The sequence below is a fragment of the Oxyura jamaicensis genome, chromosome 14 (genome assembly GCF_011077185.1).
Source record: "Oxyura jamaicensis isolate SHBP4307 breed ruddy duck chromosome 14, BPBGC_Ojam_1.0, whole genome shotgun sequence".
In the NCBI taxonomy this organism is placed as follows: Eukaryota; Metazoa; Chordata; class Aves; order Anseriformes; family Anatidae; genus Oxyura; species Oxyura jamaicensis.
The window spans coordinates 12,375,859-12,401,948 of record NC_048906.1 but is presented as its reverse complement, the minus strand read 5'-3'; the positions used below and the strand labels follow the sequence as shown (position 1 = coordinate 12,401,948).

Genomic DNA, 26,090 nt, shown 5'->3' with positions numbered 1-26,090 from the left:
AGGAAATTGTTGGGCTCGGTGAGTGCAGGAGCCGCCTTCTAAGAAAACAAGCAGAGGCCGAAAGGCAGCGGGGGCGAAAGGCAGGCGGGGGGGCAGGAAGCAGACTCAGGGGGCAGGAACGCTGGCGATGGGCAGGTGTGCCAGCCCGGCGCTGACCACGGAGGCTCCTTGCCCCAGCACAGCGAGGAGAGGAGCGGAGAGAGAGGCGGTCTGGTGGGGCTGGCAGCCCCTCTCCAGGCTTGGCCCAGCCATGCCTCAGTTTCCCCAACCTTGAAATCCAGCAGTAGCTGTCCTGTGCCTGGCCCCCTACTCTGGGGCCTCAACCAAGCTGCCCCTGCGTGGCCACCCCACTGCCCCACAGGCCCCCGAGGGATGCTCGGCGTAGCCCCAGGCCAGGCTTGTGGCCGTGGGGATATTGCCGGGCCCTTCCTGTTCCATTTACGGGACAACGTAGCCCAAAATGCCGACTGGATCACAGCACCGCTTGGAAACTCCACTGGCGTGTAATACAATATCTGGCAGGGGCGTCTACAGCTTTATCTGCAACAGATCAGGTTGGAGCAAAACCTTCTGAGACAGCATCTGGAAGTGGTTTAACCTTTGCCAAGTTTTGCATGAAATACCAATTTTCCACCCCTTTCATTTAGTTTATTGAAATTAGGAGGGGAAGAGCCCCCTCCCTCTTCCTACTGCTCCCCCCGCCCCTGCTTTCTCCTCGGGGGCAGCTCCGCTTCTCACGTTGTTGCCGGAAAATCTGAAGATGTCACAGCGATCCCAGCAAGGGACGAGCAGGGGGCGTGGGGCTGGCTGCCAGCCCGTGCCACGCCGCCACCAAAGCAGGGGTCCCCAAGGACGGGCGTTTTAGCCAAACCTGGTTTTTTCCCCCAGCAGAAGGTCCCCAGCTCCAGCGTGCTCAGTTAAAATCCCTTGCTCCAGAGCAAGGGGCACGTGAGCTGCTTGCACAGCGCTGAACACACTGCAAAATCTGGCCGGGTTCTGCACTCGGCTTCAAGCTATTCTTGGGGAAACAGCTGAGGTCCCTATGCCCTCACCCTGAGATGTCCCTTCAGGACTTGTCACCTGAAGCAGGGTGGCAGGAGGGGATGGCTCAGAAGGACGGCCACGCCACCGGCACTGCTTCTCGTCCACCTGGTGGCTTTGCAGACTCAGCTGGGAAAGAGCTGTCCCCAGCCACTTGCCAGCCCAGTCCCGGGTGGCCCCGAGACCGCCGGCACAAGTGCCGTGTTGGCAGGGAACGAGCAGGTGTCCCCGGGATGGAGCCGGCGTGCCGGCCTCAAGGACGTAGCCGCGTGTGTTTGCACACACGGGGGGGCGGCTGGTGGCACAGCCTCGTCGTTGCTGGCACAAGCAGCGGCAGTATGTTGTCCCCGGGGAGCACTGATGGGGACGGGCAGCCAGCCCTGCTGCCAGCAGCAGTGAGGAGCGGGGCGGCAGGGACAGCCCACGTCCCCTGGCGGGGCGGGAGGTGATGGAAAGCCGGGAGCCGCGCTGCCCCGGCGAGGAAAGGCGGGTACCAAAAGAGCATCAGGGTGCCGCACACACCCTGCTCGCACACCCTTCCCCAAATGCCCGAGAGCCATCTGTCCCTGCCTGGCTGCTCGGGGCCGCTGCCAAGGCTCAGCTCCAGGTCCCGCAGCAGGGGCTGGGGAGGGGTCACGGCGTGCCCATGGCCAGGGCTGTGCTGCCGTCCTGCCCCCGGAGGAACCTCTCCTGCCAGGGTGTGCAGCTGCCCGCCCTGGGGGGGGCTTCTCGGGCCTCCTGCCCCCCTGTCCTCCCTGCTGCCTGGGTCCCAGCTCTGCCAGCAGCCACGGCCAGCGCGGCTCTGCCAGCGCGAGAGATGTCCCCGGGGAGGGGACATTAATTTTCAGCTGGCACGGGGCCACGCAGAGCCAGGCGGAGAGCGGAGGGGAGGCTGAGCCAAGAGTGAGGAAAGAGGCACAGGGGAGGAGGCTCAGGGGGTATCTGTCTGTCCCCAGCTCCTGTCCCCAGCGGCCGGTGGGACGGTGCCATCCCCACACGCCGGCATGGCCAGGAGCAGGGTAGGGCAGAGCAGCGGGCACACGGCGCTGTGTCAGCCCCAGGCACAGGGGCTACACCGGGGCCCCACTGCTCTGGGAGAAAAGGGCTCCAGGAGCCGCCCCCAAGTGCCACACGCTGCTGCCTGTGCATCGACCTGTGCCCCCTGCCAGGGTTGGCCACGGGTAGGGGCTGGGCCATGGTGCCATGGTTCCTCCTGCACACCCGCTGTGGGATCCGTCCCCTTCCCCAGAGCCACCACAGACACCAGACCTTGTACTCCACTGGGATCCTCCATCCCCAGCTCCTCCGTTCCCATTTGCACCTACTTAATTAAAGGTGTGAAATGATCTCATTAAATCGGGGCTGTGTTGTGTGTACAAACTGCTCTGACAGTTTACGGATGGCTCGTTTCCACCACGTGTCACCCTTTTTTCTCCTTTCCTTCTCTCCTTCCTCCTTCCTTTCTCTCTTTCTTCCTCTCTTTCTTTCTTTCTCTCTTTTCTGGCTTGGTTTCCAACGAAAATGAGGTTTATACAGTGATGGTACGTGTGGGTATCTCTGCCCGGCCATGTAACTTTTGAAGCCACCAGCTAATTTAATCCAGATTCAGGGGTGAAGGGCTCAGGGATGCTCTTTCCCCATGTGCTGTGTGGGAAGGCAAGGGCAGGATTCAGCGGGATCAACCAATGCCCAAGTGAGGTTCATTCACCTCCGACCAGCTCTGAGAACAATTTCCTCTTTTCTACTGGAAATTTTGCCCGGATCAATACTACTGAGATGGATTCGCCGCCGAGGCAGTTCTGACCCAAACCCAGATTTTAAAACACCCTTCCCACTTCTTAACAACCCCTGAGAAAGAGAAAACAACGGCCAGGGAGATGTCCCAGCTGGACGCAGTGCCCTCGGGAGACATCCCTAGGGTTTAACAACAAATCCTGCCGATAAATCCCCAGTGTGGGTGCTCTGTGCTCTGGGTCTCTCCCAGCCCACTCCCTTGCCCCCCGCCTTGGCCGGGTGTTTGCCCAAGCAGGTGCACACCGGTGTCCTCATCCCCCCCCCACTGCCCTTTTTTTAATTAGCCGATAAAGAATGCATCCTTTTGAAGCAGGTAGGGGATTCCTCGCATCCCTGGCATTGCTGGGCTGCCTGCCGGTAACCCTATTCCAGTTGAAAGCTTTCTGCACCGGCCCACGGCCGTGGGGCCCCCGGCTCTCACCACACCTGCAGGCCGGCTCGGTCCCTCACCCAATTACTCGACGTGATGATTAACGGGGGCAGCGCGGTGGGGACGGGGACATCTCCCTGCCAGCAGCACGTGGCCCTCGTCCCAAGGCGCAGGTGACGTGGGGCCCACCCCCAGGGCCCCCCGGCTCTGCCCCCACAGCAAGCTCCACGCCGGGGCCGGCAGCGGGCACTGGGGCCGTGGGGCTCCCCACAAAGACCCCACAGCCCGGGGTGCCAGCATGGCAGGGCTGGGGCTGTGGGAGGCACTTTCTGCCTGTCCCGTGCTCGGGTCCCTGTTCTGTCCCTGGTACCCCCCCCCCAGTGCCCACAGTGCCTGGTCCTGTCCCTACAGGGACGTGGGTTAATGGGGCCATCTGTCTGGGGCAAAGCTTCGGTTTCTGTGCTCCTCCCAGCCCTCAGGCAGTGGGTTCATGACCTGGGGAGAGAAAACCAGGTGAGGAGTCCTGCAGGCTCCTGGCTCCCTGGCCTCCAGCAGCCTGGGAACCTTTGGTCCACTGCAGGACAAGGTTCCAAAGCCTGCACGCCCTCGCTGCATCCCAGTGCACCTGACGCACATCCCCAGTGCATCCTAACGCAATCCCGATGCACATCCACACCTCATCCCGCTGCAGGTCCCGCTGCATCCCGATGCGCGCCCTCCCTGCGTGCCCAGGCCCAGCCCCACGCAGCCCCGTGCCCTGGCAGCCCCGTGGCGTGCTGGCGTGCTGAGGCAGCCTGTCAGCACAGCATGGCTCCGGGCCCCATGTGCTGCACGTTATATTGCGGAACCAGTAAAAATTATTTCGGCATGTGCCTGTGTGGTCTGCAGCAATGCCCCAGCCTGAGATAACCTAAGAACAGGAAGCCCCGGGCTGGGCTTTAAATCTTCCTCCCTCTGCGATCCCCCAGCCAGTGACCCCGAGTGGCTCACCCCCCATGTCCCCTCCGTGCTGGGAGACCCCAGCAGCCACCCCCGGCTGGGCCGAGCCGTGCGCAGCACCACAGTGACAGCATTCAGAGCTCGCTTTAAATCAATTGCTGCGCCCTGGCAGCTCTGTTTCCACGGTCCCATGTTATTCTTTCACTCAATCATGGGGAGAATGACTCTGTTTTCCTTCAGCAGTTTTAGCTCTTTTCCCCTTTTCTTTCTTTCTTCCTTTCTTTCTCAGGGCGAAGGATGGGGTCGGAGCGAATATTCATTTCCACGGTTCCAGCTCATTGAGAACAATAAGGGCAGTAAACAGAGGGCAGCATTGCTCAGGAATGTGAAGCATTTGCCTGCGGTTTAAAATTACTAATTTTTTTACAGGCAAGAATATATATTTTTAGAGACTTTTAAGGACAACCCGAGTTCTACTCCCCCACGTTGCTCCCCCAGCACCCCCTAAACGGGCGGTCACACCTTGCGTGTTTTCCCAGCTGGCCGCAGGTGTGAGAGGTGGCTGATGGCGAGCTGGGGGTCCCGGCCACAGACCAGCTGGGAAGACCCCAAGTCACTGCTTGGAGCTGCAGAAGTTGGACCTGGGAGCTCAGAGGTTTCAGAACTGGGCACAAAAGGAGTGCTATTGGTGTGCGCCAACACCTTCTTCTTGCTGGGTGAAGTAAATGGAGATGCAGCCGAGTGCTGAGCATGCGTCCTGTGGCATGCAGCAGCGCACGGTGGCACCAGGGAGGGGACACGTGTGCCTTGCAAGGCCCACGGAGCCGAGCCGGTGTCACACAGCACCCTGGGGTGTCAGGTGCAGGTCCTCCCACCCCAGCCGAGACCTCCGTGGCTGCTCCGGGCCCCAAGGCTCCCACGGTGCCGCCCCTCGGAGGAGGCCGGCATACCACCAGAGTCAGCCGAGGACATTCGGGCTCACAGCTCCGCTTCCGAAAGAAACAGAGGAGGGAAGCATTGTTTTATTGAGAGCTATTGCTTTCACATCCCTGCCCCACCAGGCATGCATGCATCCTGCCTCTGGGCTGATGATCTCCAGATCCGCACGCTCTGGCTGCACGATGGCCTCGGTCCCCCCGGCCCCGTGCCCCTCGCGCAGCCCCGAGCTGCCCCTTGCCCTTCCCCAAAGGAAGCACAGCGCTTCTTGCAGGGAGCAGCTGCGGTTTCCCCATCTGGATCCTCTTTGCTGTTCTCTCCCCAAAACCGTGCTGATCACGAGGAGGCTGAATGGAAATATTCGGGCCCTTTCTCTTCGCCCTCCTCTTCCTCGTCGCCCTCCGCAGGCGGTGAATCTCTCCCCATGCCCGCCAGGGCACGGCAGCCCCATGGTGGGATCAGCTTGGGCCAGGGATGGACTCGGAGACCAAGCAGCCTCCAGCGGGTGCAGTTTGCCTCCATGGTCCTTTTACGACAGTCAAACAGCTTGAAGAGTCACAAACCATGAAGGAATATGGCAAAAACTCCATAAATCACGCTAAAGACGTAGACATAAAACTGGGAAGACATTTGCCTTTTATTGTCTCCTCGGACGGGCTTAGCATTTAAAGGCTTTTATCTCCTTTTTATGGTTTTTAGGGTGGGCTCCAAGCCAATAGGTACTCCGTGTCCTTGCTCTGTGTTAAATTACATCATGAAGAAAAGAGGCTTGGGAGCAAATCACAAGCCTAAGGAAAAAAAAACTCCTTTGTTTCAAGCAGAAAGCCGCAGGTCACCCCCGCAGCCACACCAGGCAGGTGCACGGGAGCAGGGGTCGGGGGATGCAGAAGGGGACCTGCAGCCACCAGGACGGAGGCTGTGGGGCCACGGGGCTGGCCCAAGTCACTCCTGGGGACAGGCAGCAGCAGCAAGGGGTGCCCACGGTGGGTTTGCCTGCCCAGCCAGCCAGTAACAGCTCCACGGGGTGACTGTCCCGCTGCGGTGACCCGCGGCTCCGGTACAGGCTGTGTGTGCCACAGGGCTGGGATTGCTTCTTAGCAGGCACTGAACCGAGATGTGTGCTTTGCAAAGCTCCCTGCTGACACCAGGCACAGGCTCGCACGAGGACACGGCTCTGAGCAGCTCCCCGCTGCCCCCCCAGCCCTGCCCCGAGGACAGTCCCATGCCCCGCGGGTGCAGCAGGGCGCAGCACAGGGAGCCTCGCCGCAGGGGGCACGGAGGTGGCCGGCCATCCTCGGAGGGAAGGGGAGCGGCAGGTGAAGGGTTAAAGGTGTCCTTCCCACCCAGCATATGCTGTGTGCCAATCCTCCAAGCCATGTGTTTGAAATCCTTTCTGCTATCTCCTGAAAATATTTACAGTACATGCAGATAAATTAGCTGTAGCGCTTATTACGTCTCCCTGGAAATATATACAGCAGTTAAAGATGTTTAAAAAAATAGCCAAAAGCCGTCTCTTTACTATATCTGGAAGATATTTCACAGTGAGGGGAATTTACAAGGCCGGGTGGCGGGGAAATCGCATTTATTTTCACTCGAGTAGAGAAAGTTAAAGGACCCTTCACTGGAGTTTATTTTCATCTCTGCCTGCAAGACAAGGGCGCGGGTTTGCTGGGGCAGGACTGCGGAGCCCGGGGAGCAGGAGAGGTTCCCGCAGCGCAGGGACCAGGACCACGGCTGCAGGAGCCCCCCGGCACCACGGGATGGAGGAACACCACGAGCACCAGGCTGCCTCTGCATGGGGTTGTCCCTGAGCCCCCCCAGGTGACCTGCAGACCCCCAGCTGCCCGGTGTCCCCCAGGTGCCCTGCGCCCCCAGGGCACCACGGATGTGCCCGTGCCACCCGCGAGTGGCACAGCCACACGGAGGCAGGCGATCGCCGCTGTTGTCACCACGTGCCGCCTTCTTCCCTGCTGCCAGGCGGGCACCACGGTGATCTGGCACCATCGGGGACCCTCGGATGTCCTCCCAGTGCCCCTGGGCACCCACACTGGGGGGCATGTCCCAGCTCCACGGCCAGCACCTGCAGCCGAGGTCCTTGTGGTTGCCGAAACCTTTGGGACGGAGCTGTCACTTCCAGTCCCTCTTCTTCAGGCTGCTCCCTGAAGGTTCCTCGTGATGAAGGCACCTGCCAGCTGGGGACCGAAGGCCAAGGTCCTCAGATGCACCCACTGGCTTGGGGTCACTGACCCAGCGCTGGATGACAGCGTGTGTCTTCTGGGCCGCTGGCATCAAGGTCTGGAAGGGAGCTGCTGGCCTTGACGTAAAAGGCTTTGGGAAGCCATTTGCTAATTCCCCTGAGTCACCCGCTCCCTCTGGCTGTTTTGAAATTCATATCTAATGAGTGGTTTGGGTGAAGGAATTCTGAAAAGATGCAAACAATTCCTTTGCCAAAATAAAGAGAGCCAGAGCTGGGCTTATAAACATATAAATCATTTCTAGTTTTTGCTTGCAAACAAGATACTTGTTTCTTCATGAAGATTTTGGGGAGAGCGGGGAGAAAGGGCTGGGGCAGGAGGAGCAGGCAGCAGCCGTGACTGGGCAGCAGTTGCCCCAAGAGCCACCAAGAGCCTTCCTCCAAGCCAGGCACCAGCCTCCAGGAGGAAGGAGCCTGACGGAGAGAAGCTGGGATCTCCACCAACTCATCTGGTCACCAGCTCCTCAGATGATAAACTGCGGCAGATGAGCTCAGGCAATGCTTCGTTTTCCCCCGGGGTGAGGGACGCAGTGTCTGGGCAGGCACCATGGGCAGGAAGGTGCCCACCGCCCCCACGCCAGCCTCACCAGGAGGGCACAAGAAGGAGGTGGCGGGGCTGGGAGGGAGGTGGGTGCTACTGCCCAGGTGGTCGCCCAAGCCCGTAGGCAGGCTCTGAATTGTGGCCAGCATTTTCGGCAGCTTCCTCTCCAACCTCTCCATTGGAGAGAAGCCCCGTTCCCTGCCAGCACCACCGTGCACGTGGCAGCCGATGGGGATGAAGGGGACAACGTGCTGGGGGGTAGCAACCATGCGCTGCGACGCGGGTCTCCCCGGGGCACCCCGGCACCCCACAGCCAGGGCTCTGCTCCCGCACGGTGGCCGGGCTGCTGGCACAGCACCGCCGGTGCCTGGCGGCTTGGAGGATGGCTTCACCGTGGTGCTGGGCTGCTCACACTCTGTGCTTCGTGTGATTCAAGCTGGATTTCTGGGGGACAAGAGAAAAACAGCGTTGGTCACCCCAAACGAAGCTGAGCACAGAGAAGCTCACCTGCCCGCAGACCCCATCAGGGCCTTGATAAACCACGGTGTCACTGATCCCCGTGCCGCAGGCTGCGCTTGGTGCCCCAGGTGCTCGGCGAGGGCAGCCCCTTTCCAGAGGCACCTGTGCCACTCAGCCAGGCCAGCGGGTGAGGATTGATCTGGGAAGGAATCAAAACAGCCCTGCCACTGCTGCCCTGACGCTGTGGGGTGAAGGAGCCTGGCCAGGAGCCGAGCGAGCGGCCGTGCCATGGCTGATGTCCCCTGGTGTCACCGGCACGGGAGCTGGCAGAGGGGAACCCGCACCTCTGGGCGGGGGCTGCTCCGACGGCCAGCTTGCACTAAGTGCATTTTTTCCCAAATAAAGTGTTCTGACTTGGTCAAATTTGAGTATATTCCAGGGACACAAGACAAATCTCAGCCTCTCTCCCTTCCCCACTTGCCAAATTTCAAGCTCTTGCTTCAAAGGCAGAATTTTAAAACAAAATAAGGACAAATGCTTTGTTTTCCCGTGCCCTCACTCTTGGAAGCAGCCTGCCTCCCTCGCTGAAATTTTCCCCCGGAGTTTAACCGGAGGCCACAACCCACCCTGAAAAAAAAAAAATTGCCACCCAGCCCGAGAATGGTTTGGCAGAGCTGCCAGCAGCCAAAGGCAGGATCTGACACCAGGAAGCACCAAGAGTCCTTAAAACCTGGGGGCATCTCCAGCTCCCCGCTGCAAGCACATGGAGTCCGTCTGCAGCACACTCACGGCGCAGTCACTTTATTTATAGGATGCCGCGTATGTGCCTCGTCCTTCCAGGGGCTCTTTCCCCTTTTCTTTTTTTTTTTCCAGCTTGCGGAAGCCAGGCAGATAACCAAAGCTGTTCCTCACTTTCACAGCAGATAAGCTAATTGTCGGATGTGCCCTTTGAGATAAGCGGATCCCGGGTTTACGAGGGAACATGTGTTCTTGGGAAGCACAGTCACCGAGCCCTGATGCAGGCGATAACCCACGGGCGTGCAGCCTCCCTCCCTGGGAAGTGCAGGGCCCTGCCTCCGGCTCTCCCTCGTCCGTCGGGGCTTGGGGCGCGTTTTGGGGGGGCGTTCCCACGCTGCCCAGCTCTGCTGCTCCTGAGCAGGGAGACGCCTCGGTACAGACCCCGTGGTTTGCCCAGGCAGGCCCGGAGGCACCCGAAGCGTGCACCAGGCCATCCTCCTGGACGCCATGCCTGGTGGCAGGTGGGGGAATAAAACCCCCCAGTGGTTTAATTAGGCAAAGGTGGGGCACTACTGTGCAATGCCTGTTGAAACCCACGACAAAAACTGCAGTGGTTTTATGAAGGGTCTGGCCAGGCGGGTGGTGATGGGGATTCCCTGGCTCTGAGGCACGAATACAGCAGCAGTGCGTTTCCCTCAGCCCCTGCGGAGCCGTGTGGGTCCATCAGTAGCATGGCAACGGTGCCCAGCTGCCAGTGCTGGGGATGCTGCGTCCCGCCAGCCTCCCAGCGCTGGGGGTGCTCCAGCACCCACCGCCAGCACCCACAGGCACCCTGCGCCCTGCGGTCCTGCCACCGCCACCCCAGCAGCTCTCAGGGCGGGCGAGCCACCCTCCGCTGTCCCTTCCTTCCCTCCCCCCCGAACAGCCATCACTCACCAGGCTTTGATTACAGCCACAAAGGAGCCTTGGAGGAACCACGGGGAAGCTGGAGGGAGGCAGGCAGATGATGAAAGAGCTGTCAAATGGGATTAAACAGTAACCGTCTCCCCTACCGCTGGGCAGCGGGAAGGGGGACAGATTGTACCGGATTGTAATGCAGGAGCCCTCCCGCTGCTGGAGCCTGCCAGGCCCGGCCCCTGCGGGCTGCCAGCCGGCCAGGCCCCGCCGCGGGCAGCGGGATGGGGGGAACCATCCCAGGGCCAGGCCGCGGTGGGTGCCGGGCTCAGGGGGCCGGGGGTTCGGGGCAGGGGAGCGGGGCAGCAAGGAGCTGCTGGTGGAGCTGCCCTGAGGGCTTTCAGCATCGCTCAGTGTTTGGGGCATGGCTTGATAAGCTGAGATGCGGTGGGCATGGCACAGGACCGGTGCCAGGGGTCCTCCTGCAGGTCCACGAGCACCCCAGCCACGGTGCCAAGAGCAGGTACAAGGTGCCACGGCGTGCGGAGGGTCCCACACCCCGCCCTCGTGCATTCGGGCCCTCCCGGGGGTGTGTGGCACGGTGGTCCCAGCACGCGGCATGCAGCTCCCCGAGCACCAGCGGGGAGGAGGACCCGTGGTGCCACCAGCCCCAGACTCCCTGGGGCTCCCTCAGAGGTGTGCAGCCACTCAGGGCTGCAGCCAGCCATGGGGACGTTGTCACGGACTGCAGCAAGCCACCTGTGCAGGTTCTGAACACCGGCACTGCTCGGCCAGGCCATCCCAGCACACTGAGGGCCCAAGTCCCGGATCCTTTGCCCTTCACCAAAACCACCACAACCTCACTCCGCCTGCATCTCCCAATTTTCGGGAGCTGTGCCAGCCCTGGCGCTGCTTCAGGCCGCGTTAGGTGACACGGCGGGGCAGCCCCTCAGCAGCCTCACAGAGCCAGTGGCAGTGCTGGGTGGCACAGGGACATCCCCATCCCGGCACCACCGCATGCTGCCCTCGGCCCCGGGTGCCTGGCTTCCAAAAGGCACAGAGGGAAAGGCCCCGGCGCAGCCCCTGGCCCCCACCGCCGCCCCCAGCCCCGCTCCAGGCAGACCCCCCTCGCCCCCAGCACCAAGTCCTCACCACCCACTCCGCCAGCGCAGCTCCAGTTTCTCACAGCACCCTCTTTTCTGAGCCATTCGTCACGGCCCCCTGCACAAAAGCCAGGGAGAGAAAGAAACAAGGAGTAGGAAAAGGAAGGAAGATAAAAAAGAGAGAGAGAGGGAGCGCGAGCAAGAACGAAAGAAAGAGGGAGGACAAAGCGTGAAAGGAGCCAGGTCTGTCACTGACTGAGCGCAAAGGGGGAGGAGGGGAAATTATTAAATAAATGAAGCACCTCAGCGGTTTGGGGGGCACTGGAAGACGGGCCGACCACAGCTGAATTTTAAATGCCTGCCACACAATCAGTCCCATTTTGTGAAGAGAGGAAGCTGTGTCCAAAGACCCTCATGTTTATTCACGAGGAACCCGCCTGGCCCCTCCCACCCTATTGTCTTTGGGTATCAATCACGGCGGCCTTTATTTGGGGGCATCTGTCTGGCCCGATGAATGGCTGGGGTGACGAACGGGATGGCGGGGCCGGGGAGGGGAGCCGCGGGGCTGTCCCATCTCCCTTCCCAGCGGGTCGGGCACCCCAGGACCCCTCCATCCTACTGAGGGGCGGAGAGCCGTGCCCCACGTCCCCGCACTGTGAAGCCCCCCCCCCGGGTGTGCAGGAGGAATGGGTCCTCACGGGGAGCTGGGGGCTCCGAGGCAGCCTTCCTGGGTGTTGTCAAGGGAAAAGAGCAGGAGAGCTGCACAGGCACCCAGATGCTCCTCTGCCACCAGGGCTGGGGGCACAGGGCAGCTGTGCCGGTGTAGGTGGCTTGGTTTTCCCCGTCTGAGCCTTTCCTTCAGCCAGTGTTCAGGGGAGCTGGTGCCATGCCTGGTTCTTGCACCGGGAACAGCTGTGGGAGGCAGGAGCGGGGCTCATCTGCAGACAAAGTCATCATGAGATTGCCCATTGGGAAGCTGAAACTCATCAAACTCAACCTTGAAATGGCAGCTACAGCCTTCCAGCCATCAGGAAATGGAGCAAGGAGCTGGGACGGGCTGCAGCACTGTCCCAGGCGCCGCTGTCACCCAGCCCCTGCATGCTGCGGGGTCCAGGGCTGCCCGGTTCCGACCCCAGCAAGGGGGGAGCCCCTTCCCGGTGCCTGGTGGGGGGGCCCAGCTGGGCAGCACTGGGGGTCTTGGGGCCAGCTGCAGCGCAGGAACAGGTGGGGCGGTTGGAGGGGGACAGCAGGCGCCTGGGCACGACACCAGCAGCCAGCACGGTGGCACAGGTCCCCACAGTGCCCCATGGGGTCTGCCAGGACGAGGCAGTGGCCAGGCGAGCAGGGTCAGCACACTCCGTGCCCCACAGGCACGGCCAGCAACAGCCACATCAGCCAGCACGTGCCCCCCTGAGCACCACGGTCAGTGGGAGGATGATGGATTTGTGCCTCCCCCCACGGCTCAAGCTCAGCCCCTGGAAGAAGCTGGCTCAGCAGATTGCACATGAGTTCTATCCAGGAAAGTATTTTTGGAAGGGCATTTCATTATTGGCATGAAAGTTGCCTTGCAGCCAAGTAAACCCAGGCACAGCTGCCAGCTCTCCCGTTCTCAAACCAGGGAAGAAGACACCTCTGCCATCCATCCCATCCCCTCTTTGTCTCCTTGCGGGGACATGGCGACAAGGTCCCCAGCTCTGGCACGGCCCCACCAGCCCCACGTAGGTGCCCGGCAGCCCCTGGGGGAGGCAGACACAGAGGCTTCGGCCCCCATGGGTGTGGGTCCCGGTGGGATGCAGACCTCCCAGAGGCTGGGTGAGGGAATCCCCCCGCCAGGGATGACAGCTCTCACCGAGCTCCAGCCCTGCTGTCAACAAGGCTGAAGGCATCGCTTTCAGCACCTTCCCCAGCACCGTGCTCGACCTTCACCTCCTGGCCTGGGTTGAGGTGTGGGCAGGAGGAGGAGGAGGAGGAGGAGGAGGAGGAGGGACAGCCAGACCTCAGCCCGGCAGAACTTTTGGGTACTTTTTTCAGAGTACCCATTGAGCCAGATGGAGACGTGACGTGATGGGCTGGCAGCCTGAAAAAGCCTCTCTCCTCTCTGCTCAGGTGCCATGGGAGAGGGCTTGGCTTGGGAAGACTACCACGGGTGAGAGACAGCGGCATGCAGATGAGCCCTCATCCTCGGGTACTCCGGCCAGCCCGCATCCCTGCCCCTCGGGGGAAAGTTTTCCGCGAGCTCTGTGTTTTGGAGACCTCACTTCCCACTAATGAGATGCTTCCTAGGTTGTAATTCGGACAAGTTGGCTTCGGTTGAGAGAAAACCAGAAGGAAAATCCTCCCAGTCCTTCCGGCTTCTGTAATTGAATGCAAATTGCTCGGTAAATATCTGCAGCCAAACACCCCCGCGGCCACAGCGCAGAGCAGGGAGTGCCGTGCTCCAGCGGGGGTGGTTTCCACCACTGGGTGATTTTCCCGGCATGCAGGCTTGGCTCTCCATGACAGAGGGAGAGGGCTGGGGGCACATCCCCTGGCCAGCTCCAGCCGTGCCTCACGGAGGCGATGACAGGGTGGGCAGCACATGTGCGGGTGGCTGCCATCCTCCTGCCGCCGGCCCTTCCCCGCCTGCCGGCCCTCTCCCAGCTGCAGGGGCTGGACCCCTCCCCGTCGCTCATCATCGTGTCCCCACGGTGGACAAAGCGGCTCCCAGCGTGACCCACGGGCACCGTGTAAATACGGCAAGCGTGCAAATGCCGTCAGCTGCAAACACCTCCACGTGCGGACAGACGCAGGCGATAAGCTCCCCAGATACACAAACACGCTCCCGAGCAGATATTCAATCAGGCACGGGGAACAGCCCCAGATGCCTGAACTCGCTAACAGACAGATGCAAACACTGAGTGAGACACCCGGAGCCCAGGACGTGTGCGTACACACACTCAGACACATCCGTACACAATACCTCATTAAACATGGGCAGCGCACAGACCCAGTTTAGGTCTGGCTGGGCTGCGGGCACCGGGCCAGGCCGGGATCAGGGTTCAGCTTCAGCTCTGACAGCCCCACGGGCTGCGCTCCCCGCTCCCGGCCCCGGGGAGGCAGCCCCGGGCCAAGCAAAGGGGGCGAGATGCTGAACCCGGCCCGGTCCTAAAAGCGCCTCCGGTGCCTCGAAAGCGCCTGCAGCGGGGGCAGGGGCGTCCCGGGCGCCCCCCGGAGGGGACCGGGACCGGGACCCGGCAGCCCCCCGGTGCCCCTCGCCGCTCTCGCAGGGCCTCTGCTGCCACCTCCCCGCGCTCCGGGGAAGCGCAGCGCGGCCCCGGGGCCCCGGGAGAGCGGCCGGGAGCTGCCCGGCCCCGGGAGCTGCCCAGGCCCCGGGAGCCGCGCAGCCTTCCCAGGCAAAAGCCCTAATCCGCCTCGAGAGGCTTTGCCAGCTCCTTACAGATGCATCATTAAGGAATAACGAAAGCCTTGCAGGCCCCGGCTGGGTGTCACCCACCCCCGTGATGAGCCCCTCGGGGCCCCTGCTCCTGCTCCCACTCATGCTTGTGTCCGGTACCAGGGTGCTGCGAGGTGGCAGGGCCCCCTGGGGACATGGCCAAGATGGTCAGGGACCTGTGAGGAACCTGCATGGTGGCCCGCAGCAGCATCTGCCTGCTCCCCCCGTGTGCAGCACCGTGACTCCCCAAGGGCAGCCCGGATAGATGGCATTTGGCACAGGGACAGTCGGGGTTGTGTGGGTGTCCGGAGGCCAACAGGCCTAGCAGGAAGGTCGTGTAGAGGCACCAGGCACCCCTGTGCACAGACAAGATGTCCCCCGTGCACATGGTGCCCATTACCTCCTCCTACTGGGACAGGCAGCGGACTCCAGCAAGGCAAGTGATGCCTCGCAGACATGGAGCAGCAGCTCCTTCCCCACATCAGTCCCGAGCGCGACCATCAGCTCCCAGCAGCGTTTCTCCCTTGCAAATGCCAGATGGACTTCAAACCCCACACGGGCATCCTGGAGAGAAGGGAGGCCAGGATGTCCCCAGAAGCCAAACCTCCAGTGCCAGGCCTGGGAAAGAGGAACGCTTCACATCTTCATTGTGTCACCAAGTCCTCAGCAGTACATAGCAGCAGGGAAATGCAATTATTGAGACAAATGCAGCTGCCTCCCACATGAAGGAAACAGAACTGGTCAAAGCCGGGAAGCTCGGGAGGGGACAAGGAGAAAATTTTCATGAAGTACTTTTTTTTTTTTTTTTTTTCTAATGACAGTGGGGCTAATGTGCATTGTGCACACACACACTCTCACAAAACAAACAAACAAAAGCCCTAACACACACTGAGGTCCTCCAGCGATGCCTTGAACCCGTTTGTGGGAGGGGGACTCCCTGCAATGCCCCCCCACCGGTGGCCGCCCCGCTCCTGCGCCCACAAAGGCAGCGTCACACATGCCCCAAGGAGCTGGCCCCAGAGCCAGTGCCTCGGCCGTCCGGTCGCTGCTCTTCCCATTGTTTCACTTTGATGAGTTGCTAGCGAGGGGTGACCTTTGTTTCTCCCTCCCGAACAAAGAAATGAATACGTCTCTCAAAAACACAGGGAAAGGGAAACGTCAGAGTGGGCCATGGTCACGGCGCTGCTGGATGTGCCATTGGCAAAGGCCAAAAGCAGCGGGGCCGAGGAGCCACAGCAGCAGCAGGGCACTGCTGGGCAGCCCCTGCAGCAAGCCCCACGCCTGCAGGTGCAAAGCAATCCAAAACCTGCACAGAGTGGGTCCCAAAGTTCTCGTCTGGGGTGTCCGTCAGCAAGCAGGGGACCTGTGCCCGTCCTGGAGAGCTGGCACCCAGGAAGGAGCGAGACCAACCTGGAAGCACAGAGCAGAGCCAAGGCTCCAGGTTCAGACCTCCTTATCCCCCCCTGTGCCCACCGCCCCTGTGCCTCCCCTGGGGACAGCAGCAAAGGACCCCACTGCCCTGCAGCCAGGGATGCCTGAGCAGCCTGGCCAGGCCCTGCCCTACCTCCGGTGGGGACGAGGTGAAATGTGAGGTCAGTACAGCCCTAAGAGCGTTTCAGCCTGGATTCACCCTGCTTAGCCCCAATATCTCTGCAGTTTAGGGAAGAAGCCGGGCAGCTCCTAGGACCTGGGACCGGAGGCAGTGACCAAACAGCCCACTGAGCTGACGCACGCAGAGATGCTGCTCCTTATTTTGGCACAACTTTGCTCTGAAGCACAACATCTGCTGCTGCCCAAGTGAGACCCCAGCAGGCTGGTGACACCTCCAGCACCAGCCAGGCAGGACAGAACTGCACCCACTGTTTGTCTCACCTGTGCTGAGGGTTCCCCCCACCTCCACCGTCCCCACGTGAACATGGGGCAGCCTTTCCTCAGCACCCTTCACGGCTGCAAACCGAGCTGTGTACCAGCAGCTCCACCTAAACCCCTGCCAACGTCCAAACATCTGCAGCTATTCAGCGTGTGCCATTCCCTCTCTGTGTCAGCGTGCCGCTGCATTTACCCTCCCTGCTCTCAGCCACGGCCCCTCTGCGGCACCCCGCGGCAGCAGAAAACCCCACAGGCGTTAACGCTGCACATGAGCACCAGCTCGTTCTCTTTCCTCGCATCTTCCTTTTTTTTTGTGCACCGGTTTTCCATGAATTTCAGAGCTCCTGCAGAGCTGCTGCCCAGAGTGGAGCTGCGCAGCTCCCATGGAAAGCTGCACACCAGCGCAGCTGCAAACCCCTCTGTACTGGCACGAAGGCTCCTTTCCTTGGCCCCTGTGACACGCTGTGTCACAGTCAGCCCCTCATTGTCACCTATTCTCCCAACTTTTAAGCAAACCCTCCTTAAAGATGCCTTTTTTCCTGCTCACACCCACGCTGACCGGGCAGGGGCCGTGCTGGAGCGGGGCTGAGCGGGGCAGAAGGGGCTGCCTGCGTGCCACTGTGCCTCCTTGTGAGAGCAAGAAGTCGGAAAAAGTGATGTGGGAGGTTTGTGACCTGAGGACACTCCTTCCCTGTGCAGTGTTTGGGGCTGGAAAGCTCCTGGAAAGTGAAAGGAGCTGACACTTCTGCTGGCGGTGGAGTTCAGCAGGGGTCAGGGCTAATCCGCGGTGGCGGGGGGGAGCCAAGCGTTGACGCGCGGAGAGGTAAAAGCTGTGTCAGACCCTCCCAGGGGGGAGGAAACAAATGTATAATCAAAACAAAACCGTCTGGGGCTGGTGTGGTGGACCAGGGGTCTCCGGGGGCTCTAATCTTACGTTCAGCTGCTGCAGGGACTGAGGAGGGAGCACGGGCTCGGGGGTGCTGCTGGCAGGGCTGTGGTGCACGCTGCGGGCAGGAAGCCGGGCATCTGTCTGGCCTCCAGCACGCAGAGGTGCCCAAAGGGTCAGGCCAGTCTGCAGATGCCCAAGGCTCACCTTGGGTCCCAGCTCCCAGGGGGGCAGGGACAACAAGGGAGTTGGGCCCAAGCTCTCTGTGCCTCGGTCAGTGCAAGACCCGGGGCAACAGAGGTGCCAAGGACCAGAACCGATCCAGACTGAGGCGGAGACCTTTGCCAGCCAGTACACGATTGACTTGACGTGGAGTCTTAGGCATGAGTCCAAGCCGTGTGATGATACTAAGCAGTGTCTGATAATAAAATCAGCGCTAGGCAGCAGAGCCCATTTGTTTCAGATCAAGGGGATTACCAAGATTTTTACAGGTTTGCTAACAGTGGGATATTCGTGTGGAGTTGTCTAGGTCAAACACATCTTTCATCCAGAAGTCTCCCCAATGCTACAACACCAGGAACTGAATATCTCCTCCTCAGAAAGCCTTGTTTTCCTCTAAACAGGATGCAGGACTGAGAAATACACCTAAATCTCTCATCAAGCGATATCCAAAGTACATGGTTTCCTAGCATGTTTAAATGTTGTTTCTTTGCTTTTTAACGCAGGGGATTGAAATTATTCCTTCCCAAAAAATAAAAAATAAAAAGGAGGTGTACACAGGCAAATTGACGCTAAGGGCACACAGGTGCAGAGGCACATCCAGCTCCTTCAGCCAGCCCTGACACAGCCCTGGACCAGGACTGGGAACCCCAGGCACCCAAACCCCAAGGTGAGGTTCCTTTCTGCAACACTTGTTTGTGGCAAATGAACACTTTGTATGTGCAGGGAATAAAAGAAAAGAAAAGAAAAGAAAAGAAAAGAAAAGAAAAGAAAAGAAAAGAAAAGAAAAGAAAAGAAAAGAAAAGAAAAGAAAAGAAAAGAAAAGAAAAGAAAAGAAAAGAAAAGGAAAGAAAAGAAAAGAAAAGAAAAGGAAAAGGAAAAGGAAAAACAAAAAGAAAAAGAAAAAGAAAAAGAAGCCAGAATGTACAATCAGTCCGGGACTCTTCAGGTTTTTTCCTTCTTAATGCCTTAAAGTTTCTGAGCCTTCAGACCATGTTAGCATCATGTTTTCAGGTTTTCTCCATAGCCATGGGAGCAAAACCCTTCCTTTTCCTTGCTAAAAACCCCCAGCCAAGCACAGTGGAAACACCCTCAAGGACCACAACTCCAAGAGTTTGGCCCTTATGAGGAAAAAAAAAGGACAAACTGGGCACAGATGCAGTGCAGAGTCATGGCATCCAGCTGTCTGGTGGGTCATCCTGCTGGGGGAGACCACTGTCCCTGGACAGGATGCAGCTCCTGCCCAGTCTGGAGTACCACGGGCTGTCTGAGCCACGCCACTGCCCTTTAAATCACCGCTCTCCCCGTACCCCAGCACCGTGGATGAAGCACTGTGGATGGCTGCGCTGCCTGGGGGCAGCCCCAAACCACTGCTCAGGGACTGCACGATGCAGCACGCTGGCAGAAATGGTGACACGTCAGGATTCCCAGCTTCCAAACTGCAGCTCGCGACTGCGGCTGGTGGCACTGGTCTGCCCGGTACCCCGCAGGAAGGGGGGCCTGGCTCTGTGCACTTCACGGGCAGGGACTGCAGGTGAAGCACCTGGGGCACCAGACCAGCCAACAGGCTCAAGGGGTTCTTCCTGCAGGCAGCAGCACATCCTCTCCCACTTGCCCCATGGGCTGCTGGCACGGGGGGTGTGATGTCCCCAAAGTCCTCCTGGACCAGCGTGAGCTGTCCCCACCACAGGCAGAGCCAAGGCTGGCAACCGCACAGCATTCGAGGGGTTAAGAAAACCGAACCTGCCACAAGAGATTTGAACAGAAACTCCGCTAGAGACCTTGAAATCCTGTTAATTGATGCCACACATGTGCTGCATTTAACCTCTGCCCTTTGCTGTAATAGTTTACACAAGTGGCACGAAGGCCGGTGCCTCCCGATGCACGGGCGGACGCGGTGCTGGGGCGGGCAGGGAGGGCCAGCTCCTGCCCCGGCCCCCGGCCCGCTGGCACCCTGCTGCAACACCCTGCACCCCCGGCATCTTCCTCCTCCTCTTTGTTTTCCCTCTTCTTCCTCCTTCTCCTTTTCCTCCTCCTACCTCCTCCTCCTTCTTCAGGGTCAGCTCCTCAACACAGAGCTCCTCCACCCCAAAGGTGCCCATGCATCAGGAGTTCCACCTCTCAAACACTTGAGCTGTTCACGGGCAAGTCCCAGGAAAAGGGTGAGCACAAGTGCAATTATTCAGTTGCTTGCAACAAAACCCTTGCCGTGATCTCTGGGTAAAGGTGCTCTTTCCAGCTGGTCCTGCGGGGTCCACCTTGGCACAGAGAGCTCCTGTGGCTTGTGAGTGACAGCAGCAGGGTGGGACCAGGAGGACGTGAAGTTTGGTCTTTATCACTTGGGAAAGAGCCTTTGGAGTCAAGGCTAAAAACTAAAAAGATCAGAAGAGTTATGGCTGGTGTTAACCCCTGTTATACCCAGGCAAAGGACAGAGTAGACCTGTCCTCCCAGGTTTATCCAATCTTAAAAACATCCAAGTAAAATCTTGTTGGTGACTGCGAGGCTACATCCTCCCAGGAGACACGGGGCCTGCCTCTGCCCTGGATTTCAGGGCTGTGGCTGGCCCCACGCAGCACGCACAAGGGCTCCAGCAGGCTGGAGCTGAGTGTGCCTGCCCTGGGAATGAAGTCCCTGCTGCAGGAAGCCAGGAGGAAGGTGCCACTTCTAGTCCCCGACGGCTTTTAGCCCCCAGTGCAAGCCCTGCCAGTTTGCTGGGCTGTGCCAGCACGGGCTCAGCTGGAGACACACGTGTCATTGCTTCCACCCCAATGCAAAGACTTTTTGTAGCTTCTCGAATTTAAAAAGAAGAAGCCAGTAATTCCTGCCACATATTTGTCAAACTTCAAGTCAGCCTGCTTCCTCTGGTGCTCTGGTGTCAGGGTTTGACACAACAGAGGTTTGTTTTGGCAGGAGACACCAGGAGGCCACGAAGGGAAGGTCTCCAGAAGGCAGGACAGGACAGGACTTGCTGCTGCTGCTGGGAAAAGACCAGGGCCAGGAGGATTCACAGAGCTACCAAGAAGCAGCTCAGCTTCAGAAGCACACACAAGATGAAAGTGCACCAGGACTGGGACAGCAGCAGGAGCAGCCTGCTTGCCTCTCAGCAGTGACCACAGACCGAGTCTCCCGTGGCAAAGGTGAATGGAAGCACACCCCATCATGCCCACGGAGGTCGATATCTCACCAGATATAAAGTTTTTAAGGTTAAAAATGGGCACACCAGCCTCGTGGGAGCTGCCAAGAAGCACAGCAAGAAGCATGGAGCAGTAGCAGAGGTGGGTAATCAGACAGAGCAGCGGTACAGATCATCCAAAGCCCACATGAGCTGAAGCATCAGGCTGTAATTAGAGTACCATCCCTCCGAAAAGGGAAATAAAGTCATAAAGACATAAAGACGAAAGTAAAGATGGTTATTTGCTGCGGTATAGCCAAGTATGAAATACGTGATCTGCCCTTGGACAACCCAGCACTCATCAAACTAAAAGCTGGGCCTTCAGCAGCTCCCGCCTGGAAGTGTGTGACCGCAGCTCCGGGGGACGCAGCACCGCTCTCTTCCTGCGTGCTGGCAGGCCACCCCTGGCACTGCAGCAAGGAAACGAACGAAAAGACTTCGTTCCTCAGCAGCCAAAATGAGCCATCCAAGATCAGGTGCGGGGCAGCGAGGCTGCTGGGGTCTCATGGGCACGGGACCCCTCGCCAGTGCTGCCTCTGGGTAGGAAATCATTTCAGAAGGGCTGCCAGCACTGCTTGAAACTGACATCATGAGAGGGAGACAAAGCAGAGAAACTCGCTCCCGAGCTAATCAGCAAGGCCCTTATTTTATCTCCAAATGTTCCTGTGTGCAGCCATTAAAACTGCGCAGCCAATATCCCAGAGACAATTCTCTTTGAACGGCCGCTTTGTCTGGTAACTTTATTTACACTTTTGATGCCAATGTTTATCCACTCTTTAAAAAGCTATTCAGAGCGTCTCCCAAATTAACTTCAGATGTGAGAGCAATGGGAACATTCCCTACATCATATTTCATACACTTTCGTGTTATTTAATTCTTGGAAACTCTTTTTTTTTTTTAATATAAAAATATTTTTTAAAAAATCTCCAAGGTTTTGGAGAGTATAACCTCTCCCTGTGTGGTCTGCAAAATCTGGCTGTAAAGCTTTTTCCTAAAGTTCACAAACTCCATTATAAATCGTCTCCTTATCTTACTTATTAGGTTTCTGTTTTCACCGACATCCATCCTGGATAAGAAAATGCTCCAAAGGGCCTCCACCACCAGTGGGCCTGCACCGCTGGCAAGGGGAGCACTGCCCGGGGGGGCTGGCATGGATGCCTGGAGGAGGGGGGGATGAGGTGGGATGGAAGGACGGAGTGGAAAGGGATGGGGCAGAATACAAAGATTAGATGATGAGTTGAGATGAGATGAAACGAGATGAGACGAGATGAGGATGCAACGCAGCGGTGACAGGACTTGCTTTTCCCCTTTTCACCACAAACCTGCTCTCAGATTTCAGCCTTTTTCAACAGGGTGCCTTAGGAAAAAGAAACCACGACTGGCAGGGCTGACCGGGAGGGCTGGGCCCTCAGGTCTGCTCCGTGTGGAGGCTGCTGCGGTGCCCAGCAGACTCGAGCACCCCCAGACACCTGCACCGTGGGGGTGTGGAGCCAGCCCGTGTGCCCACGGGTTTGAGGGTTTGAGGGACGCTGAGCTGGGGCTGGAGGAAGCACCCGCTCCTCTCACCTACAGCCAGGACCAGTCTTTCCCATCCCCACCCTGCTGGCCCAGTACAGGTGAGGCCAGAGGGAAGCAGGTTCCTTGCCAGGCCAGTGAAGACCCCTCACAGCCACCATCCCACGGGCTGCGAGGGCTGCCCCAGAAACTGTGGCAGAGTTGGCAAGGCTGCCGGGCAGAAGGCCTCACTGCCAGGCCAGGCCTTGGGCTGCAGCTTCCCAGCTGTGAAGCGAGTTAGAAAGCCTCTTCCCAGGGGGGCAATTTGCAGAAGAATCCCGTAGACAGCTTGAGACAGCCTCCAAAACCACCCAGCACAGCTGAAAATCCTGTGCTAAGCCGCCGGCGTGCAGATACGACACCAGCTGCTGCTCGGCCCCCATGGCCGGCGGGCTCTTTCCCTCCCCACGGCCTGGCCCGTGAGGAGGAGGAGGAGGAGGAAGGCAGCCGACGGGCCACGGAGCGGATCTGCAACTGGGGCTGCTCCCGCTGCCGGGCCAAGCCAGAGCGGTGTCCGATGAAAACCGCTCCATCTCCTGGGACGCTGCAGCTGTGAACAAACCTCTGGACAGGACTGAGAAGGACCTGATGACAGCAAAGGGCTTGGACAGGGAGGAGGGAACCCGAGACGTTGTATTATTTGGACTCATTAGCAAGCAAGGCTTCCATGCGGTTAACACCCGCCCTGCTCCAGCGCCAGGACCCAGTGTGCCAGACAAATCCATCCCTGACCTAAAATAGGGGCTGGGGAAACGGAGCGCATCTTTATCACTGGCCCTGTAGCCCCAGCGAGGGTTTCCGCAGGACCCCAGGAGGAGGCATGGCTGTGAAGTGCACGCCAGGCTGCAGGACAGTGTCCCCCGGCCACCATCCAGTGCTGCTTGTCCCCGAGCTCCTCACCCCAGACACCTGGACAGGGACAGAGGGGACATCCCCAGAGCAACTGGGGCTAAAGGAGACACTGGAGGGAGGCAGGGGAGGCTGCACCCCTAATCCTGGCATGGCCCAGCCTGCAGGTGAGGCCATGGGAAGGGTTTGTCACCTTTTCTTGGTGACAGGGGCACCAGGAGGGTGGTACCGTGTCCTCCTGGCAGGCTCGGAGTCGTCCATTATTTATGGAGCACTTGGGGATGCTCAGAAGCAAGGCGCCACACAAGCATGAAATGTCATTACAAAGGATATGATTTAAGGCTGGAGAGGGCTGGGAGGGGAGGGGGATCCAGTTTGCATGGAAGACTATACAAAATAAATCCTGTCCGAAAGCCTCCCCGCCTCCGCAGCAGCGAGAGGAGCTGTATCAGCCGGCCTGTCTCTGCCGTGCTCTCCTTCTTCCTTTTAGAGGCATGAAGGGATTTTTTTGCTCATCTTTGTTGCGAGACTCACTGGTTCCCGCCAGCTGATCCACAGCCAAGGGGAATGTCAAGGGAGGGGGGACCGGAGGGATCCAGCTCTGCTCGGAGGTGGGACCTCGGCCACCACCTCCACCCGCAGCTGGGCCGCCGGCAGGCCCGGGGGGCACGGTGGGGGCACAGCGCGGCTACTGCTGGCCACACGCACCAGCCAGGCAGGCCGCGGGCACCATGGCATGTACTTCTTCCACCAGGAGAAGACACTTCAGGAAAGCTCTGGAAATCACGTCGTTCAAGCCCTTGGCTACCACAGATGCACGGATGGGAACCGTGCACGGAATGAGCTGACCAAAATCTGGTCACTGGGGTGTGACCTACAGCCCACCACCTCATTTGGGGGGAGCAGGGCAGGGACCCAGGCCGGCAGCTCACGGCGCTCCGGGCTCACCCACATAGGGGCTGGGGGTGTCTTGCGCCAGGGTACAACCCTGTGCTGCCACTGGACTGGGAGCAAATTGAAAGGAGGCTCCACACAGCAGAAAAATGTCCCCCAAGGCTTCTGTCCCTGTCTGGAAATGGAACAAGACAAGATTGCGGCCAGAAGGCTTTGCCAAAACTGTTACTTTTTTATTTTAAGGGAAATTTCAAAAGGAAGATTCCTTTTGCAGCTTCCTTGTCAATCCCCATCTCTCCCCCTCCAGGGCAGGTAAGCAGTGCAATAGTGTTTCCAAAGGAAGCATCTTTTTCTCCCCTTTCCCTTGCATTTTCTAGGAACAAGAAGAAAGGCAAGATTAATCTACAGGAAGGGGAAACCCATTGAAATGAATTAGCCTGGAGCAAAGTCATTGGGAAATGGTCTGTTAAATGAACAGACAATAGTTTGCTGTTCTTAAACGTCAACCCAAACCAGTCCTGAAGAGCTGGTGTGCCTGGGGAGAGCACGTCCCGCACGCCCCTCGCCTACCCACGCGCTCTACACACCCTGATCCTTCCCTAGCCGAGCTAGGCAGCACTGGGCCAAGGAGCTGCATCTGGCCCAAGGCAGTGGCCCCGCAGCCAAGCTCCAGGGCCCCAGTTTTGCCTTGCCCCAACAAAACGGATCCCCCACAGTGTTTCTTCTCTGGAAGATGAGCTCTCTCTTTTTCAAATCCGAGGTCATGGGTGGGAACTGGATGAGGATTTCTGTGCCAACTGAAATTCAGACAGAAGAGGAGAACGTCCCCTTTATCCCGTCCTGTTAACCTCAGTGATGCTGCTTCAGCCCGTCGAGGCTCCATCATTCTCCCCATGCCACCAGCATGTGTCCAGCCACACCAGCCCCCGAGGCACCGGCTCACGCTGACGCTTGGTCTCCCTCGCTCGGCGCAGGGAAGAGGAGCCCTTCTGCTGGGAGAGTTGCCCCAAGCTCTGGTTTCCTCCACCAACTCAGAAGGCAGGCGAGGAGATTCAGCTCCAAGCCCAGATACCTCTGCGATTTGGCCTCAAGTCAAGCAAGACAAACTCTGGCCTGCAGGCAGCTTTAACGAGGAATTTTTGACCCAGACTCCCTAATTAGAAAAATAAGGGTATATTCGTGCAACGTATAAATATAAAACAAAGGTTGACTTTAAAGATTCAGGGCCTACAGAGCAACGAAACCAAGAGGCCCCAAAGTTTCCGAGTTCCTGTTGGCTTTGGAGAGAAGTCCATGTCTTGGGAAGTTTAGGCTTTTCCAGATCTTCTGGGTCTGCAAAACTTGTGTCAAGACTCTCCAGGGAGCAGCCTTGCTCCCACGATTTCCGGCATTTCCTAGTGCGGGAAGGTCTGGGAAGTACTGCAAGAACAGCCTTTCGCGAAGTATTTTGGCACCTTTGCTTCCAGCAGGGATGTAGAAAGTACAAAGGCTGCAAAACCTTAAAAAAAAAAATAAAAAAATAAAGGCGAGGGAGGGGAATTAACCAAACATTTTCAAATGTTAGCAAGTTTGACTTGGGGGTAGTTCAAGTTGGAGGTGAAAGTTGGGGCAAGGTGCTTATTCTCCAAGAATCAGAGCATCCGCCTGTATTTATCCCAGCAGTCACACGGCAGAGCTGCAGAAAGCCCAGGCTGAGGACCAAGAGGCGGTCCAGAGGGACAGGGACCTGACCAGAGCCCACACAGGGCAGCACGGGGCCAAGAGCTGAGCTTCACCCCAAGTAGGATGCCAGAACACGGACGGACAGCGGCAGCCCAAACAGCAAACAGCACAGTCCCCGGATGAGCTGGTTTCCATTTAAATGCCTAATTATGTGCCTCTGGCCACGCAGAGCATGCACTTCCCGCAGAGCTGGACGGAGACGCGTGCCCTCATGGCACTGCCCACGGAGGCATCCCCGCCTGGAGCGCACTGCCCCCGTCCACTGGAAACAGCAGCGGCAGTGCCAAGCCAAGGATGGGAACCGGGTGTTGGGAAAGTGCTCACGGCTGGCACGGTCCCCCTCCCAGCAGCTCTGGGGAGTTTTGAAATTCTTCAACAATGGAAAATTCCTTCCTCTCTCCCTCAGAAAAAAAAAAAAAAAA

The 26,090-nt window shown here is 58.8% G+C and overlaps 1 long non-coding RNA gene across 1 annotated transcript; it reads right to left on the bottom strand.

Annotated features, from left to right (window-relative positions):
- Positions 1-8,266: 8,266 nt before the first annotated feature.
- LOC118174586 lies at positions 8,267-11,358 on the bottom strand. The gene is made up of 3 exons (XR_004754701.1): positions 11,119-11,358; positions 10,009-10,087; positions 8,267-8,319 (listed from the first exon to the last, which is right to left on the bottom strand). It is a non-coding gene; the product is annotated as an uncharacterized LOC118174586 (long non-coding RNA).
- Positions 11,359-26,090: the final 14,732 nt, after the last annotated feature.